Raw genomic sequence first — 12,270 nt, 5'->3', positions numbered from 1 at the left:
CTGTTTGTAACAGTTCCTAGTATGGCGTAATCTTGAATAACATGTCACCAGACCGGATGAAACTAGCCAATCAACAAAAGACACACAAACCCGGTGGGTTGAGATACCAAGATATGGGTTGCAGTTTCACCCAATGAAAGGTAGCCTGTAAGATTGGGAGGGGTCGCTCTCTTCGGAGGCAGCTCTGACTAGTCCGTCAGTCAATTCTTGAGTTTGTAAGCGGCGGGTGGTCGCTCTCTTCGGACACGGCCCTGGCCAGTCAGTCGGACTTCTAATGCTTGGCATAGAATAAAGCTTTGCATAACTTTAACTTTGTTTTAGTCTCGTTGCCCTGGCTGATCAGTCTGATCTCTAATACTTGGCATAGAATAAAGCTTTACATAACTTTCACCTTGTCTCAGTCTTGTTCCTTTGATAACAGACCCTAACACAAGGTACCATTCCACTGTTCAGGGAGGTGCAGATGAGACTAGGGGGTGCGGGACCCGGGGTGAAGAAATGGGGCACACAACGACCATTCGCTGAGAAGTTTTGGTTAAAAAAAGTTACCCGTATTTCAATATGTGAAATCTCAAAAAAAAAGACAAACAAATAAACAAAAGGCAGAAACAGACCCACGAAGTACACAGAACAAACTGATGGGTGCCAGAAAGGAAGAAGGTGGGGGACAGGCACGATGGGTGAAGGGGAGCGGGAGGCACAGGCTGCCAGGATGGGAAGGAAGAAGTCAGGGGGATGAAAGGCACAGCACAGGGAAGAGAGACAATGGTATGGTAACAGCATCCTATGGGGACAGAGCTGCCCGGGAGAGGAATGGGTCATATAGGTTTGCAGAATCACCACGTTGCACACCTGAAACTAATGGAATATTGTAGGTCAACTATACTCAAATCCAAAATAAATGTATTTTTTAAAATTACCAAGAATAGCAGCCGAAAGAAGCTGATAGGTAGTGGGATTCTGGGAACTCCTATGTGTTTGAAGGTTTGGTTTAAACACTGTCCAACAGGTAGGGAATGGGGAGAGTCTGGAAGACAGTCTTTCCAGAGGAGATAGCATGATGGCCTGGGGGCAAGGGGAAGTTTTAAGCCTGGACAAAAAGGGCTGTTCCTCTTCCTTTATGAGCAAGAGGAAGGAGCAGCAAAGGGAGAGAGGCCGGCGGGGCTCCACGCCCAGCGTGATCCACACCGCCCACGGCTCACCTGGTTTCAACTCCCGACATGTCTTCCCTTCTGAAGTCCTGTACCCTTCAAAGCAACACAGGTCTCACTGCCCGCTCTTCTTCTTAAACCGCTCCCTAGTTCTTACTGTCGCTGCTGTTACAGAATCTGAGCTCCAGTGCTGGTGTGTGAAGTCCACTGGCCTTCCCACCACTCCCGCTCCCTACTCCAACTCCCAGTGCTCAGCGTGTGGTCCCCGCCAGCAACAGGAGGACCACCTGGGAACTTGTTAAAAACCCAAAAGCTCAAGGGGGCCGCCTAGGTGGCTCAGTCCTTAAGTGGCTGCATTTGGCTCAGGTCATGATCCCAGAGTCCTGGAATGGAGCCCCGCATTGGGAGCCTGCTTCTCCCTCTGTGACTCCCCCTGCTTATGCTCCCTGTCTCACTGTGTCTCTCTCGGTCCAATAAATAAGTAAAATAAAATTTTAAAAATGCAGAAGTCCAGAAGGGCACCTGGGTGACTCAGTCCTTAAGCAACCTCTTGGGTGGGTCCAGGTTGTGAGCTCAGGGTCATAAGGTCTAGTCCCACCTTGGGCTGTGTGCTCAGTGTCCGTGGGCTTGAACTTCTCCCTCCCCTTTTCCTCTGCCCCTCCCCCCACCACACTCCCAAGGGCGCTTGAGCGCATTCTTTCTCTGAAATAAATCTATCTTAAAACAACAACAACAACGCAAAAGCTCATGCCCTGCCCTGGATTTAGTAAATCTGAGACACAGGGAAGGAGGCCGCGCAATCTGCATTTCACCAAAGGCTTCCGGGGGATTCTGAGGATTGCTCCAGTGTGAGAACCAGTGGCCGAGTCTTACTGAACCGCACTGGCAGTGGCCAGACCACTCTGTGCTGGCCTCCCCACTCCCATTCAGGGTGGTCCTCCACCGGTGCCCCTGCCCTCCCTGTGCTTCCGCGGAAACCGTGAGCACTTCCACCTTTAGGCTGTGCTGCAGCTCCGGTTTCCGTGCCTGCCTCCACCAAAGCCAGCGAGCTCCCCGCAGGCGTGGAGACTGTGTTAGTGTGGCACAGTCCTGGGGCTCAGAAGATGTATCTGAGTTGAGAAGTTAATGAAAAGCAAAGTACAGGGCGGGGAGAGAAGAAGAGGGACCGAGCATGCGCAATCCGGAGAGAGACAACCACGAAACGGTAACAGATGCTCTTCCAGTTCCATCGGTGGGCCGGGTCCTGTGCTAAGTGCTTGGCAGAAACTGCCCTTTAATCCCCGCAACCCACCGGAGGTGCTGCTGGGCCGCTCGGCGGAGATGGCAACTACAGCACAGAGCGGCTACACACTGTGCCCGATGCCCTCAGCTGGCAAGTGGCAGGAGTCTGTACAGCCCATCCCACGGGCTCAGAGAGGACGGAGCTTTCTTTGGAGCCGTCCTCAGTACTCACTAGCTCCGCGATGCTCCCCGGGGGCCTGCTCTGTCTGTGCCAGACGGAGTAGACAAAGAGGAATGTGGAGGACACATGCACACAGTTGTTTACACCGCAGTCCCCCCACCCCCCTACGCCCAGGTCCCATTCTAGAGAGATCTGCAAACCAGTGAGCATGACTCAGCGAAGGACCATGATTGAGGAATGTCCAAAGAGCTACTCAGAGCCTGCCGCAGGCAGCATGCATTTGCTCTGCCACAATTTCCCACAGAACATTCCAGAGGTAGGTAACCAGGGCTGTGGCAGTTCTGCTCCATGGTACCCTCCATGGAGGCTGCTCTTCCTGCCCTGGGGTGTGCCCCTCACGTTCCTGCTCTAAAGTGGAAGCCACACACCTTTGTTCCAGGCTGTAGGATAGGAAAAGGGGCAAAAGAAAAGGAGTAAAGACACGTTTTATATCCCTCCTGTGGAAATTCTTAGAAACCTCTCATGATTCTTTTGCTTACATTCTAGTATCCAGAACTTTGTTGGTTCAAGCAAGAGACAGATGGAAAGTGAGCGATGTTTTCCAGGGATCTCCCTGACAGCTGTGCAGACAGCTTCTGGTGGGATGTTCCTGTGATCCTGTGACCAGATAGAAGCCAGTTCCCCAGTGCAGGTGAGAGGCAGTGAGGGTCCAGAGCAGGGCAGTAACTGGGGTGGAGATGAGAGAATGGAGAACAGACATGGGAGGGCAGGAGAGGATGGGATTTGGCGGCAGTTAGAAAACGGGGGTGAAGGACAGGGATGGAGGTGAGGATGACACTGACGTCCTCAGCTTGAACAATGGAATGAATGACAACGTGGCTAACCAAAGCAAAGGAAGGGACAAAGAAGGTGGAGGAGGCTGTTGTCCGTGGTGGGGAGAATTGATCGGTTTGATTTGGGATATGCTGAGTTTAGGGCACCCGTTGGAAGATGTTCAGCCAACTGACAAAAATACACATCTGGAGCTCTGGAAAGAGGTTAGGGATAAAAATCCCAATTTAGGAGTGGGTGGGTCCAAGTGACAGCTGCAGACACGGTTTTGGGATGGCTGGACCAAAAAAGAATGAGGCAACAGGGTCAAGAATGAAGATGGGGAGTGCCAAAGTTCTGTGAATTCTCTGCAAAGTCCATTCTGATGGAAGATTCTTTGGAAATAAAAGCTCAGGAAATCTCAGGTTGCATCCTTTTCCCAGACAACCACGACCTGGGTCAAAGTCTCCATTTCAGGACAAGGTAAAACCACTAAAAGCCTTTGCTTTCCCTGGCGAAAATACTTTAACACCAGCTAATGTTAGGTTTGGGGGAAAAGTCATATTTAAGGTTGAGGTTTCTATTACTACTCTGTAATACAGCAGAGCCTGTGCCCAGAAAACCTTCTGTCTCCCTCACCATCCAGGAAGCTGCCTTGTCATTAGGCTGCCAGGCCTCGGGGCTTGGGCAATGCCAGCAGGTTAAGATCTGTGTGGTAAGGGATGGCAGATCAGGTGCGCCTTCTCCCACAAACAGCTTTCAACTTCTGGGTGATTTAATGCCCTTTCTGATTGCTTTCAAGAAATGCAATGTTGATTTTTGGTCCCAGTATCTGCTTCAATTCTAGAAAAGGCTAAAAAATTATATATAGCATCCCTTTCATTTTAATTGACTTCTTAAAAAAAGATTTTATTTGAGAGAGAGAGAGCATGAGTGAGAGAGAGAGGCAGAAGGAGAAGGAAAGGAACAAGTAGACTCCTCACTGAGCTCAGAGCCAACCTGGGGGCTTGATTCTGGGACCCTGGGATCATGACCTGAGCTGAGGTCAGATGCTTAACTGACTGAGCCACGCAGGTGCTCTTTAATTGATCCTTATTGTCCTCACCATTCACCTCTGCTTCCACTCCTTGACCCCTCCCCTTCCCCACCAACATCTGCTGCCCCCACCCCTTCTCAACTTAAGCAGGTGGCTAGTATAATCCACTTTCAAAGCACTTATTTCTTGAAACACAATGATCATAATTTGGAAAACCCTTTAGGTGAAAGAATATGATACCAAAATGCTCAATTCTTTGGGTGGTCACTAGCAAAGTGCCTTCAACTGATAAGAATCCAACTAAAAGGGTCTTCAATTACTAGAAAGCACTAAAAGTCCAAACCGAACAGAAACAACAAAAGCAATCTAAAATTAAAATAAATGGTGGTTCAAAACCACAATGAGATGCCACCTCACACTGGTGACAATGGCTAAAATTAACAACACAGGAAACAAAAGGTATTGGTGAGGATGTAGAGAAAGCGGAACCCCCTAACACTGTGTTGGTGGGAATGCAAGCCTGCAGCCACTCTGAAAAACAGCATGGCGGGTCCTCAGAAAGTTGAAAATAGAGCTACCCTATGACCCAGCAATGCACTACTGAGAATTTACCCCAAAGATACAAATGTAGTGATCTGAAGGGGCATGTGCACGCCAAAGCTTATAGCAGCAATGTCCACAAAAACCAAACTATGGAAGAGGCTAGATGCCCATCAACAGATGAATGGATAAAGGAGATGTGGTATATATACACAATGGAATATTACTCAGCCATCAGAAAATGAAATCTTACCAACTGCAATGATGTGGACAGAACTAGAGGGTATTATGCTAAGTGAAGTAAGTCAATCAGAAAAAGACATCATCATATGATTTCACTCATTTGTGGAATATAAGAGACAAAACAGAAGCTCATAGGGGAAGGGAGGAGAAAAATAAAATAAGATGAAATCAGAGTGGGAGACAAACCATAAGAGACTCCTATCTATGCACATGGAACATTCTCCAGAATAGATCACATCCTGGATCATAAATCAGGTCTCAACTGGTATCAAAAGATTGGGATCATTCCCTGCATATTTCCAGACCACAATGCTCTGAAGCTAGAACTCAATCACAAGAGGAAATTTGGAAAGAACCCAAATACATGGAGACTAAACAGCATCCCTCTAAAGAATGAATGATTCGACCAGGAAATTAAAGAAGAATTGAAAAAATTGATGGAAACAAATGATAATGAAAACACAATTGTTCAAAATCTGTGGGATACAGCAAAGGCAGTCCTGAGAGGAAAATATATAGCAATACAAGTCTTTCTCAAGAAAGGTCTCAAATACACAACCTAACCCTACACCGAAAGGAGCTGGAGAAAGAACAACAAAGGAAGCCTAAACCCAGCAGGAGAAGAGAAATCATAAAGATCAGAGCAGAAATCAATGAAATAAAACCCAAAAAACAATAGAACAAATCAACGAAACTAGGAGCTGGTTCTTTGAAAGAATTAATAAGACTGATAAACTCCTGGCCAGACTTATCAAAAAGAAAAGAGAAAGGACCCAAATAAATAAAATCATGAATGAAAGAGGAGAGATCACAACCAGCAGCAAAGAAATACAAACAATTACAAGAACATACACAAGCAACTCTACACCAACAAATTTGACAATCTGGAAGAAATGGATGCATTCCTAGAGACATATAAACTACCAAAACTGAACCAGGAAGAAATAGAAAACCTGAACAGACCCATAACCAGTAAGGAGATTGAAACAGATCAAAAATCTTCAAACAAACAAAAGCCCAAGGCCAGAGAGCTTCCCAGGGGAATTCTACCAAACATTTAAAGAAGAACTAATTCCTATTCTCCTGAAACTGTTCCAAAAAATAGAAATGGAAGGAAAACCTCCAAACTCATTTTATGAGGCCAGCATCACCTTGATCCCCAAACCAGACAAGGATCCCATCAAAAAAGAGAATTACAGATCAATATCCTCGATGAACACAGATGCGAAAATTCTCACCAAAATACTAGCCAATAGGATCCAATAGTACATTAAACGGATTATTCACCACACCCAAGAGGGATTTATTCCAGGGCTGCAAGTTTGGCTCAACATCTGCAAATCAATCAGTGTGATACAATACATTAATAAAAGAAAGAACAAGAACCATATGATACTCTCAATAGATGCTGAAAAAGCATTTGACAAAGTACAGCATCCCTTCCTGATCAAAACTCTTCAAAGTATTCATACCTCAATATTATCAAAGCCATCTATGAAAAACCTACCACAAATATCATTCTCAATGGAGAAAAACTGAAAGCTTTTCCGCTAAGGTCAGGAACACAGCAGGGATGTCCATTAGCACCACTGCTATTCAACATAGTACTAGAAGTCCTAGCCTCAGCAATCAGACAACAAAAAGAAATTAAAGGCATCCAAATCAGCAAAGAAGTCAAACTATCACTCTTTGCAGATGATATATGGAAAACCCAAAGACTCCACTCGAAATCTGCTAGAACTTGTACAGGAATTCAGTAAAGTGTCAGGATATAAAATCAATGCACCGAAATCAGTTGCATTTCTTTACACCAACAACAAGACAGAAGAGAGAGAAATTAAGGAGTCAATCCCATTTACAATTGCACCCAAAACCATAAGATCCCTAGGAATAAACCTAACCAAAGAGGCAAAGAATCTATACTCAGAAAACTATACAGTACTCATGAAATAAACTGAGGAAGACACAAAGAAATGGAAAAATGTTCCATGCTCCTGGATTGGAAGAACAAATACTGTGAAAATGTCTATGATACCTAAAACAATCTACACATTCAATGCAATCCCTATCAAAATCCCATCCATTTTTTTCAAAGAAATGAAAAAATAATGCTAAAATTTATATGGAACCAGAAAAGACCTCGAATAGCCAAAGAAATATTGAAAAAGAAAGCCAAAGTTGGTGGCATCACAATTCCAGACTTCAAGCTCTATTACAAAGCTGTCATCATCAAGACAGGATGGTACTGGCATAAAAACAAACACATAGATCAATGGAACAGAATAGAGAGCCCAGAAATAGACCCTCAACTCTATGGTCAACTAATCTTTGACAAAGCAGGAAAGAATGTCCAATGGAAAAAAGAGAGCCTCTTCAACAAATGGTGTTGGGAAAATTGGACAGCCACATGCAGAAAATGAAACTGGACCATTTCCTTACACCACACACAAAAATAGACTCAAAATAGATGAAGGACCTTAATGTGAGAAAGGAATCCATCAAAATCCTTGAGGAGAACACAGGCAGCAACCTCTTCGACCTCAACCGCAGCAACTTCTTCCTAGGAACGTCACCAGAGGCAAGGGAAGCAAGGGCAAAAATGAACTACTGGGACTTCATCAAGATCAAAAGACTTTATGCACATCAAAGGAAACAGTTAACAAAACCAAAAGACAACTGACAGAATGGGAGATGATATTTGCAAATGACATATCAGATAAAGGGCTAGTATCCAAAATCTATAAAGAACTTAGCAAACTCAACACCCAAAGAACAAATAATCCAATCAAGAAATAGGCAGAGGACATGAACAGACATTTCTGCAAAGAAGACATCCAGATGGCGAACAGACACATGAAAAAGTGTTCCACATCACTCGGCATCAGGGAAATACAAATCAAAACCACAATGAGATACTACTTCACACCAGTCAGAATGGCTAAAATTAACAAGTCAGGAAATGACAGATGCTGGTGAGGATGTGGAGAAAGGGGAACCCTCCTACACTGTTGGTGGGAATGCAAAGTGGTGCAACCACTCTGGAAAACAGCATGGAGGTTCCTCAAAAAGTTGAAAATAGAGCTACCTTATGACCCAGCAATTGCACTCCTGGGTATTTACTCCTAAAGATACAAACGAAGGGTATGTGATCCAAAGGGGCACATGCACCCGAAAGTTTATAGCAGCAATGTCCACAATAGCCAAACTATGGAAAGAACCTAGATGTCCATCAACAGATGGATGGATAAAGAAGATGTGGTATATATATTCAATGCAATACTATGCAGCCATCAAAAGAAATGAAATCTTGCCATTTGTGACGACGTGCATGGAACTAGAGGGTATTATGCTTAGCGAAATAAGGCCATCAAAGAAAGACAACTATGGTAAGATCTCCCTGATATGAGGAAATGGAGATGCAATGTGAGGGTTTTGGGGGTCAGGAGAAGAATAAATGAAACACGATGGGATTGGGAGGGAGACACACCATAAAAGACTCTTAATCACTCAAAACAAACTGAGGGTTGCCTGGGGGAGGGGGCTATGGAGAGGGGGGTGGGGTTATGGACATTGGGGAGGGTATGTGCTATGGTGAGTGCTGTGAAGTGTGTAAACCTGGTGATTCACAGACCTGTACCCCTGGGGCTAATAATACATTATATGTTTATTAAAATTTTTTTTAAAAAAGAGACTCCTACCTATAGGAAACAAACTGAGGGCTGCTGGATGGGAGGGAGTTAAGGGACGGGAAAACTGGGAGACAGGCATTAAGGAGGGCACGTGATGTAAGGAGCATTGTGGGTTATATCCAACTCTATCTCTGAAACTAAGAATATGCTATATGTTAATTAACTGAATTGAAATAAAATAAAATTTCAAAAATAATCAAATAAATGGTGGTATCCTTGTCTAACTTGGAAAGTTTGGGTACAGAATTAGTGTTGGATCTTAGGATTAGTATAAATTAGGAATTAATATAAATTCAGCCAAACATCTACTATTTCTCATCTCAGTGTACTTGGCAGTGTTCACTGATATTCAACATGATAGCCCAAAAATAGTGTAAGAAAAGTTCCTATCAAATAAAGACTCATTTATGGTTCTTATGCTCTAGTAGCTAAGACGCAAAAATAGCAAAATGCAAGCTGCTAACATTTTCACTTTGGAAACACGGAAAATTAAAGAAAGTATGGTAAAATATTTTAAAAGGTGAAATTTATTTTTTTAAGACTTTTATTTTGAGATCATGTCCTGTTGATGTCAGCGTGTCATGTCTTATACAAACAGTAGTGACAGCAGATGACAGGCTCTTTTTGAATGACCTTACTTGGCAAAATTAAAAGCTGGCACATCATCTCTGTCTCTAAATTTATTTCAGAATTTTATTTGTTGGTGAAATGTCAAAGTCTGGGAATCCCTAAAGTTGGATTAGGCCTTTCCCACAATCTTGGAAGCAAGTGAGGTTTTCTATGGATTCCCTGCAATTTGTGCTGCGGGTGTGGGGTGGGGCGGTGAGAGGGGGTTGGGGCGGTGAGAGGGGCGTGTGGGGGTGGGGGGAGCCTGGTTCTCTATCCTATCTCACCCTGTGCTGATCATGTTGGCTGGTGCTGAAACAGGTACTCAATAAATGATTTATTGGAAATGGTTGATCACCAGGCAAAGGAAAGCTCTTTGTTTCCTCCACTAATTACCAAAATGTCAAACATTTTAATTTCTTTTAAAGTTGTAGTTTTTAAAATATACGTGTTTTTAATAAATCGGTTAAATATACAAAAGTCCAACTAGACCACCTTTGAAAAGCAGCTTTAAAAGGGAGCCTTGCAGGCTTTGCACACCTGCCCCCGACAAATATCCTGGGAAGACCTGGTTGGGCTCCGTGTTTTTAGAACGGATCACCAACCCCTTTTCTGCTTTTCAGAAACCAGGAAGGAGAGAGGAAGAGACTTGTAGTTGCTACATAACTCTCAAGGACTATAAAGATTCAGGGTTGGTTAAAACCAGCTTTCAAATCGGAACTTGGGTTCTCTGGCCTCCAAAATCTAACAAAATTTTCAAAATCACTTTTCAAGGATCACAAAGGGGGGGGGGGGGAAAGCCCCTTCCAATAGGTTCTCAGTCCAGAGAGTTTTGATAAAACCATCACCGTGATTCTATTGTTATTTCCCAGACGCCGGCAGCACTTTCCAATGAATCGGCCCTTAAAACTGGTAAAAACTGGTAGACAGGAGCCAAGTCCCTTAGAGTCGCTCATCACAAAGACACAACCCTGGGCTCTGTTACTGGCCCCACTCCCCCAGGGCTGCTCGGTGCAGCCGGGACGTGATATTGCCCCATCTCTCCACGCAAGAGACCTGGAGCAGCCCACGACAAAGAGTCCGCCCTTGGCAGAGGTCAGGGCAGCCTCAGGATGCGTGCGATTTAAATATGGTAACAACTCCCCTCCCACACACAGTTTCCTGTGGAACACTCAGAAAAGAAGAATCGTTCTAATTCTACCACCTACAGATTACCTCCGTTAACATTTTGATGAATCTTCTTCCAGGCATAGATGAATACATGGACGGCTGGATGGACAGACATACAGAAAGCCACAATGATAGACTTACTACTTGGATAGAAGTGCATTTAAGAACTGTTGCTAGTTATTTATGGAGGGGGGTGGGAAGGTGGTGGTGAAGGGAGGCTGGTTGTTTTTTTGTTTGTTTTGGTTTTCTTATAAGATTTTTTATTTCGTCCTGTAACAGAGAGAGAGTTCACAAGCAGGCAGAGAGGCAGGCAGAGAGAGGAGGAAGCTGACTCCCTGCTGTGCAGAGAGCCCGATGTGGGGCTCGATCTCAGGACCCTGAGATCATGACCTGAGCCGAAGGCAGAGGATTACCCCACTGAGCCACCCAGGCGCCCCTTGGAGGCTGGTGTTTTAATGCACACAGACGTGATTGGGGTTTCTCACGACTACATATTACTGTGTATGTTTTACTCCCTAATTTTTTAAATTGCGAAAGCCCAGAGCAATCCCTCCCGGGAGCAGTGGGGTCCAGTCGCGAGCTCCCCTGGTGTGCGGTGAAGGCGCGCGGCTTCTGCGCGAGGCTGCGGCGCGCGGGGAGAGGCGCAAGAGCCCGCGGCAGCCCGGCTGCGCCGGCCGCTGGAGCTGCACCGTCGGGGGAGGGGGGAGCTTGGGCCCTGACGGCGGTTACCTGTGCTCGGCAGGGTGAAGTGCGATGCTCGTCTGCCCGCGGCCACTCCACCCCGACTCCGCTTCGCTGTGCCGGGTGCCTCGCCTCGTGGGTTCGTCCGCAGCCCGGGCTGTGAGTCGCCAGGGCCAGGACGCGGGGCGGCGGCCCCACGGCGCCCTCTGGCGGGCGGGTGCGGGGCAGATGCGGGCCCGCGGGGCAGAGCGCGGCAGCAGGGGGGGCTGCAGCTTGAGAAGCCAGGACGCAGAGGAACGGGGCTCCCGTCCGGGGACCTGGCCTGGTCTTCTGAGGTTTGGTTTGGTTTGGTTTGGGGTTTCCATTTTCTCACAGCCTTGCCTGTTCATCCATATTTCCCTCCACTCATGTTGGCTTTTTGTTTGCAACACCAATTATGTTCTGTTCTCCAAAGGAATGCTTATTCATTGTAAAAAAAAAAAAAAAAAAAAAATTGAAAGCACCGAAAATTATTAACTTTAATCTCCCCAAATCTTATCAAAGATAAGCACACGCTAAAGTATTTTTCATCTAGTGTTTTGATTGTTTTTTCCTGTATCCAGCAGTGTCTATTATGGTGAGTGTGAACTCAAACTGAGCAATGCTGTTTGAGAAGTGAGGCCTGGTGTTGAACTGGCCCTGGGAAGAGAAGACAGAAGGCCGAAGGGCAGAGAGTAAGGGCCTCCTGCCCTTAAAAGCCAGGCGTGGCTGCTTCTTAGCTTGATAAACGGGTTAATCTGGCCCCAGGGAAGCTTGTCTTTTTCATCTCAGCTGGGGGGCACATAAGCTAAAGTTGCTGTTTTACAGGGAGCAAGTAGGCGGCAGTGGCCAGTGGGGTGAGGGGGAAAAGAAAATCCGTCTCACTGTTGGCTTTACCTAACTAGAAGTTTCAGTGCCGCGTGG

General features: G+C 45.7%; 1 protein-coding gene across 2 annotated transcripts in view; it reads right to left on the bottom strand.

The window, feature by feature from the left end:
• CTBS (chitobiase) overlaps nt 1-11,500 on the bottom strand; it is a 69,862-nt gene extending 58,362 nt beyond the window's left edge. For both annotated transcript variants that reach the window (XM_032361310.1, XM_032361312.1), the window contains exon 1: nt 11,377-11,500. The gene's annotated coding sequence lies outside the window, so the exon portion shown is untranslated. The remainder of the gene's footprint in view (nt 1-11,376) is intronic.
• Between the last annotated feature and the right edge of the window lie 770 nt (nt 11,501-12,270).

This window comes from Mustela erminea, chromosome 10, assembly GCF_009829155.1.
Source record: "Mustela erminea isolate mMusErm1 chromosome 10, mMusErm1.Pri, whole genome shotgun sequence".
NCBI classification, from domain to species: Eukaryota; Metazoa; Chordata; class Mammalia; order Carnivora; family Mustelidae; genus Mustela; species Mustela erminea.
The sequence above is the reverse complement of the archived record's forward strand: the minus strand, read 5'-3'. Positions and strand labels throughout refer to the sequence as shown.